Source organism: Anomalospiza imberbis, chromosome 3 (genome assembly GCF_031753505.1).
Source record: "Anomalospiza imberbis isolate Cuckoo-Finch-1a 21T00152 chromosome 3, ASM3175350v1, whole genome shotgun sequence".
Lineage (NCBI taxonomy): Eukaryota > Metazoa > Chordata > Aves > Passeriformes > Viduidae > Anomalospiza > Anomalospiza imberbis.
In genome coordinates this window covers 78018431-78026942 of record NC_089683.1, presented here as the reverse complement: position 1 = coordinate 78026942, position 8512 = coordinate 78018431, and positions in this window count along the sequence as shown.

Sequence of the window (8512 nt, the reverse complement as noted above, 5' to 3'; positions counted from 1 at the left end):
AAACTTTTAAAATTTTAAAAACCAAGTGATTGGCGTTTATAACAAGTCCCTTCATTTTTGATCCAAAGCATCTCAGGTGTTGTGCTTGGGAGCCTCAGCTGGGTGGGTAGCCTAAACTGGAGATCTGGGTAATTAGGATTTTCCTCACAAATTCAACACTGCTGCTGAAAGCTTGTGACCTTTTGCTTCTTTGGTCGACTTGGGGAGTTCTGTTTGGTTTTTGTTTTGTTGTTTTGCTTTTGGGATTTTTTTTATTTTTATGTAATGGTTGGGTTCACTTTGCTTGCACAGGTGGAAGTGTGCAAAGCTGGGTAGTATGTCCACAGTCTGACTCTGCTCATGCTTGTGGTCATGATAATGTTTAGCCCTTATTTCTGAACCTTCTTTTTTCCTGCCCTAGATATAGGGTTTAAAAGCATTCACAGGAGCAAGCAGTACATGAAATAATTAATTTTGTCACACTGACACTGTTCCTGTGTCCACCCCTGAATCTGCACGTTGAGAAGCGAGGATTTTGTGCTAATTTCAGGAGGACATTTGCTGTCATCTTACATTTACTGCTCAGATAAGCATTGGCACAAAATGGTCGTATTCGTCTTGGCACCCGGCTGATGACATCTGCCTTCTGAAACAAATAAATGTATTTCTCTCTTGGGTTCAGTTGTGCCAACACTGCAGGGTAGGGACAGTTTGGAAGGCATCTTCTCCAGTCTGTATCACTCAGTTCCATGACCGCTTTAAAGTCCTTTCTGTGCTGTGAGGACCAGCAGTTTCTTGAAAAACATAAGGATGTTGTGGCTGGGGAGAAGAACAGTTGGAGGTGTGATGCTAACTTGGAGCAGGCAGCTACAATTTTCTCCTGGGGACAGGGATGAGAGCTTTGCTTTGTCATTGTCTCTTATCAGTCATGATTTTTTCTTTTCCTACCAAGATAGGGTTTTCACCACGAAAATTTTGGAGGCATGGGAGGTGTGAATGGCCCCCTAGAAGAAATTAATTTTGACATTGGACAGTTTTTGAGTACAAGTACTTCTTGAACAAAATAATATTGTCCTGAGCAGTTTGCTGTTGCACAATGAGATCCAGAGCTCTGCAGACAGGTTACTTCTGAAAGCAGCAGCCACTTGGGCTATTGGCTCAGGGAAGAGCTGTAACTGCAGTAAATTTCCCTAGGCTACACAAGGCTCTGCAGACTTGTCAACCTGCAGAACTGAGCTCAACTCTCCTTGGGTTTGTTCTCTCCCTGGGGTAGGTTTGTTACACCTACTTCCCTCCCTGCCCTGACTCACAGACAGCTGGAGGACTGGGTGTCCAATATCCCTTAGGCAGCTTGACTGCAACGTCCTGGATGGAGCCATCCATGGACTCCAGAGCCATGCACTGGAAAAGCCATGTAGGACAGATTTCTCCTCTGGGAAGAAGCAAACCAGCCCAGACTGCTGCTGTTCTCTTCATGGGACCCCTCTAAACCCCTCCTGGTCCCTTTAGCCCTGGAGGGATGGGGATGGTGTGGTGGATATCAGTCAGGTGCTTCCAGGCTGTTACATACAGGTTAAGGAAGTCCCATGCATGCCCTGAGGCTCTGCAACCCAAATATATTTATTCTGAGAGGTGTGAGGTGCTCCACTGCTTGGATGCCAGTTGGCATTAAACAAAGACAACTGGTTTCCTGTGTTCTTGCCTTTTGTGATTGATTGGTTTTGGTGTTTGAGATGCTGTGAGATGCTCTAACTGAAGATAAAGGACTTCCTCCTGTGCATATTCTCTCACAGCTAATAAAGTAAGGCTGTAGCCCCTCCTTCACCTTTGCACCAAAAGAACCTGTCACCAGTGTGGAGGAGGCTTGCTGAACTTGCCCAGGTCACTGAAGACACACCCTGATGGTTTAAACCTCACTTCCATAGGAAAGCTAGCCAAAACCAACAACTTTAAGGCAGGTTTTATTTCATTACAGACAAATTATTTTCACAGGGTTTACGCCACCCCACCTCAGGTCTTGCCCCACCTTAGGTTGGCTCTGTGGTTGTCGAAAGTCCCATGACAGAGACATGAAATATGAAATCTGTACTTGCAGAACAGCATGAAACACACGTGAGTGTTACCAGATGCAGAGTGGTAAAGTGCTGCTAAGTGCTTTTGTATCAAAACTGATTTTTTTACTAATTTCTGTGAGGATGCTGCAGTTTCTTCAGTGTCTGGATGCAACAGAATCCAGCCACTGTGCTGCAGCTAAAAGCCCACTGTCTGCCAGACATACAGCTGGATTTGCCAGGTATCAAGGAATGTCAGTTCTGGCTCAGAGCATGCTCTGGTTAGCCAAATGGCCTGCTGGATACCATGAAAGATCAAGAGCAGGACAATGACAAATGACACTTCCCCTGCTACTCACCAGCTTCTGACTACTTTCAGCTCTCTGGACTTTCTTCAGTCCTTACTGCTGTGCCATGAGGTTCTGCCTGAGAGGATCAGAGACCAGAGGGTACCAGGGCCAGCTGACAGGGGGACTCCCCAAGGCTGGTTACTGAGTGGATGTGCAGTCTTGTGGGTGCCTCTTGTGGGTGCCAGCAAACTGAGTGGGGCGGTGAGCCTTGAGGTCTTGCCACGACCAGGTATCTGCAGCTGGAGGGAGCAAGGATCCAGGGCTGGCTACTGGATAAATGAGCATCTGTCCTGTAACTGAGGAGGCCCACGCTGTATGTCTTCTCTGTATGCTCCACTGCAGACCTTCATTCCAGAGAAGGGAAGAGGATTATGGCATTGGTCCTGTTTCCATTTGCAGAAGTGCTGTTTTCTAGTTTTACATGTGTTTGTCTGTGTGGCTGGCCATGTGCACACACATCAGCGTGTTTGTGTGCTTACTGGGAGTGCACACACAGCCTTCATGCTGCCTGGACCTGGTGAGACAAAGATGCAGGCAGCTTCACTTCTGTTGGGCTACCAGGTTTATCAACTCCAACCAACACTTCTACTGCAGGCAGGAGGTAATTTCTGCTAAAGAACACGGTTAAAATACAGCCTTTGTGTGGCAAAGAATTTTTTCGCTACCTGTACAGACCATGTTCCTGAATGTTTTCTAGAGCAGCTGGATCTCTGCTGCTGTGATGCTTTAACTATGATTAAAGTATAGGCCATCCCTTCTAGGCAGGCTGTTTGAATCCACCCCTGGATTACACCTCTGTTGGACAAAGGATGTCAGTGCTACAGTAATTAGTTTACCAGTCAGCCTCTGCAGCAGCAATGAAGGAAGGAGAAAGAGAAAGTGGATCTATAACACAACAAGCTAAGAGCTGACAATTCAATACTTAGAATTATACTGATGGGTATGACTGACTGTGTGAAGTTTGTGTGGCGAAAATAAGAATTTCTAAAACGTTCTTCCCTGAGCAGCAGCAACAAGCTACTTTGTGGGGTTTTAGTCATATATAAAGCAGGATGAGTCTATCTACACACTGTAAAGCGTTCTCTCACACATTATTTTTGAGAATAATCAACAGTTGTAATAAATCTTTGGGGAAAAAAAATAAGCACGGGCTGTCTTTATTCTTTTACGTGCCTGGCAGCTGCTGTCAGGATATTTTTGTTGGTGAAACACAACACCACTTCCCTTGAGATGAAATACTTGTGACAAGAGTTAACAAGGCACTTCTGTGAACACATGACTAAGAAGTTTGCATGAATAATTTAACAGGGTAGCTGAGTTCAAAAATAGCTGCAAGATTCCAAATTAAGTATAGAGACAGGAGCTTTAAAAAGCCTTTTTCTCTACTTTAAGCAGCTTTTCCAAAGGATACAGAAAGCCTATGAATCAAGTAGCTTCAGAATCCAGCACCCTCTCTTGCCACTATTAATACCTTGTACTAGCCTGCACTTTTAAAATCCTCTTTAGAGAATAATTTTTAAACAAACAACACTCAGGAATCAGTATAATTTCATAAAAGTTTAATGTTTGTTTTTAAAATAACAGTATTTAATCGAGAAAGGGATCCACACATACAGAGTCTTCTTGGATGCTGGCAAAAGAACTTAAATTAGAGATATACCCATGACCAGCGGGTTTAACCAGTAAGAATATAGAGACTCACTGATTAGTCACATTAATAATAAGAAAAAGAAGGTGCCCTCCAAAGAGAGGAGCAAAAGATACCATTCCAGTCATGCAAATCTGCACTCACCTTCTCAGAACAGGTTTCCAGAAGTCTGGCAAGTTAAGATAACATTTTCTTAGCTCCTGTGGAAAGTAATCAAGAGACAAAGAGGCAAAGACTTGTTACAGCAAAATATGTTCATCCTAAAATCCCACTTGCTGGAGCATCTGGTGGGTTTGACTGTTACAATCCCAAATCTTAGGCCCATTTAATTGTTTCCCTCCCCTCTGCATCAAAACCCTTCAATAACTAAACAGCTAGTCTGGAAGGAATTTGTCAAGCTGTTAGACTGGAATGTTAATGGACAATGACTCAAACAATCAGCCACTTGGGTGCTTTTGCTAAGATGTGCAAGTCACAGCCCAGGTGCAGAGGGGCTACAGGTGGGGTTTGAGCCAGATAAGGCACAAGGCCGATAAAAAAAACCTTTTGGAAGTAGGGTAGCTGGGGAGGTATGGGGCATTCACACATAGGCCTGAAGGTGTTCATCCCTCAAGACAGGGCATAAAATATGCTGTCATGAGAAGCAGCTGTCATGTCTCAGAAGGTGTCATAAACCATACAGACCCCCAAAGTGCCCTCAAACTAATTTCTGAGGCCTTTCACCTATCCCTTCTCTATTTTTTCTTTATACATTTTCTTACATGTTATTTTTATGCATCTGTATTGTTAGATTTCTACAGATAATAATCAAACCTACATACCTCCTATCCTTTGCAACCAAATTGTTCTGAAATAAACCTGGCATTTATTCATTTATTTATTTATTTATAAACACTGATCATTTAATGTCATTTCACTCTAATCCACCCCAAGGGTTGGATTATTAACAAGAACCTCAGTTACCTCACCTTCAGGGATGGGTCATAACACAAGTGTAATACAAAATGAAAACAGCTGTCAATGAACACACTGTGAATGTAGACAGTTCACTAGGAAAAGGGATTTGTAAGAAGTAGGATAACTAAAAGCCATGTATTTGATGCTTGAGTCTCGGATGCTAAACATATAAAGCATAAGGTTTCATCTTACAAACCTGAAATAAACCTTCAACCTGTAAGCCTTTCTTGTATTCTGAACCACAAATTCAACTCTTGGAGAAGTAATTGCACTTACTATCTTGGATGATCTCTCTTCTGTAGACATTGTAGCAGCTTGAGGCAGATTGTCCATGCCTGTATCTTTTATCAAATGCCAGACAGATCAAATGTGAATGATGAAGGACTATAGCAATGCAAATATGGGATGTTTTTTTCACCCAGCCAAACTGAATCCATTGCATAACTTCATTCCACTGAATACATACAATAGAAGTGTGAATTACTTTTGTAACCCTAGCTTGGACTCCACAGGGATACACTGATTTTGAACCATTCCCTCACCTTGATAAAGCAATATAACATGTGAAAATAATTAGCAGAGGACATGAAATTTAAAAAGTACCTGGAAAGCAACATATTAAATGGATTTAATTGCATTAAGCCTTCAGTTCTTAAAAGAAAATGCAGTGACAGATATTCCTTTGCTAATGGACTTTTTTTTTCACCACTAATCAAGCATGTCTAAATACCCATCTTGCAGGTGCCTAGCTACAAGACTCCTCTCATCTAATTATTGGCACTTACATTTAATTCCTGTTTTTTTCATCTCTGACAGGATATGAATAGAGCTTAATGTGAGATCTGATATGAAGACCATCCCTATAATTTCTTTACCAGATAGCTATTACTGGGCTTTTCATCTATCACAGCTACCATGGCTCCTAAAGCATTATTTTGTTTCTACATTCATCTAAAGTTTGTAAGCAAATGAAACAGGATGGTAACACAAATGGCTTGTAGTATTTCAGTGCTTCTAAGGTTCTGGCTGAAACTCCTTCACAAAAGCAGATTCTTGAACAAAAATTGTATTTGATTAAGAATTGAAAACATTACCTTGTGTGGTCTACTGTCTGTAAAATGAAGATTCTTCAGTCAGGCTGCTGGAAAAGGGAATACTGTTTGCCCTGAAGCAGCTCTGATGCAGGTTTTATTTCCCGCAGGTGTTCAACTATTCTCTACCACCTGCCCAACCAATTCAAATGGCTCTGCTCTCTGCATCCACCACTGATGGGCAGCTTCACGGGAATTGTAACAGCAGCTTGACTCATTTTACCAGAGCCTAGAACTGCTAACATACGCTCATCGCAAGCAAGATGACAGCCCAAGAAGAAGTGGAGGTGGAATCAGAAGACAAAATCCAGAACCTAATTCTAACTGTGGAGCCTTGGATTTCTGCTCTAAGGCAGAATATAACAGTCTGCATCTGCATTATTCTGCTCAAGTTGGTTACAAACATGAATACATCCATATTGTCTAAAAACAGCTGACAGAAAGGACAGTCTAGCAATCATGACTTGCATCTCCCTCTTCTTCTTGCCAGACAGAAGCAGAGGAGTCAAGTAAAATAAATTTTATGGCTGCTTTGTACTCCCACACTGCTGGCATGTAAGCTGTTTGCACATAACCGTGCAGCAGGCACAAAATGGCTGAGGTCTGTCTCAGAGAGTGATTTTGCTCCCTTTAACCTTTTGTAATGTTCTGAGAGAATAATAAACCAGCACAGTATTACCTCAGGCGCCACATGAAAACCTGTCTCAGGTGACTTCTCTTGCCCTCTGCACATAGAAATATAGTTTTATCATGCTTTAGGATGCACTGGTTTGGTGGATGGTTGTGGGTTTTTTTTAAATCTTCTATTATCACTTACTTTCATAGGTATTTCTAAAAACTGTTTGGGGTTTATCAGGATAAAAAAATAATTTACCTTTGCCCACATTTCCTTCTGTTTCCATGAGAAAATTTAAGTTCTTTGTGAAGCTTCTCTTAGGTAAGAATTAGGCATTTATTTCCACCCTTGGCAAAAATTAAGGAATCATAAAACCACAAAGACTGGAAAAGACTTCTAAGATCAAGTCCAACCGTTAACCCAGCACCATTGTGTTCACCACTGACCCATGTCCTCAAGTGCCACATCTACGTGTCTTTTGAATACTTCCAGGGATGATGATTCCAGAAACAGCATGATGATTCTGCCAAAGAGCAGAGACCTTATATCTTAATCTACTACTTATACATTTTACCACTAGAGCACAAATACATTTGGAAAAAATTTACTAACAGAATGATGGTTGCTATATTTCTTCCCTGCTCACACACTATTTAAAATTCTAAAACAAGTAAAAAATCCCCCCAAAAGCCTATCTACTCCTTAGTTAAAACTTAGTCAAAGACAAGATTCCCTCAAGCTAGAAGCAGGGTTTACCTACAGACTACCCCAGGAAAAACTACTGTTTTGCCTAAAACATTTGAAGATTTTTTTCTCCTTTCCAAATGTACATTCAAAGAGACTGGAAGAAGTATTTAAAACCCACCTGGCCTTAAAACAGAATGATGGGATGACTGCAGCTTTTCTATGTCTCTTCTCCCACTGCTTCTTAATCAAGCTTAACTTTGCAACAAACTAAAGGTTAGAGCATCAAATCACTTAAGAGTTAATCCATTTTTCTTTAAATTTACTAGGTGTTTGTGCCTGGTTTGAAGTAGTGTAAAAATAGAAACATTCAAACTGTATTTGTTTCCTTCCTATCAGAAGCTTTCTGAAAACCAGGAAAAAGGTAACTTCTTGTGCTTTATGCAGATTTTAGAGAAGTATGTAGGAAGGAGAAGTAATGTATTGCACCATTCAAACAGACAAATAAATCCCCATTAACTCACCCCTCCTCCTGAGGATCTGGAAGAGTCGAAGGCCAGCCTAGAAATTAGGCTTCCCAGTCAGTGCACTATGCTACGGCTCTGCCAGCACAGGGAATGAGTACAGTGGATAAATCATTTACTGCAAGCCTCTGGAAACCACAGGAAAAAAAATGGGGAAAAAAAGAAAGAAAAAAAGAAAAAATACATAAATAAAAATACATGCCATTTCATGAAATTACAGTGTTAATGCCTTTTGTCTGCCAATCTGCCTAGATTGGCAGACACCACCCAGTATATTCTTGTCCACTCCAGAGGTTCAAGGATTACAGTTTACTTCTTCCCCAAAAGAAACCAAGTTAATCTTCCTTCAAGGAGTAAAGAGCTCTATCTCCTCTCAGGGATAAACTAAAGGGCATGAAGATAAGTAGTATCTAATTTAGACCACAGGAAAGTTCAGATTCTGGAAAGCTTTAGACATATATGGGGTAACAACTTCCAGTTTCTCCTTTGCAAAGTTCTTGCTTGCCCTTGGTGCTAGCTCCTCTCCATTCATGGCCAGCCACGTTCAGCAATGACCACGACAGCTACTTGTAGAAGCGACTGTAGAGCACAGAACAAGGATAACAGAATTAT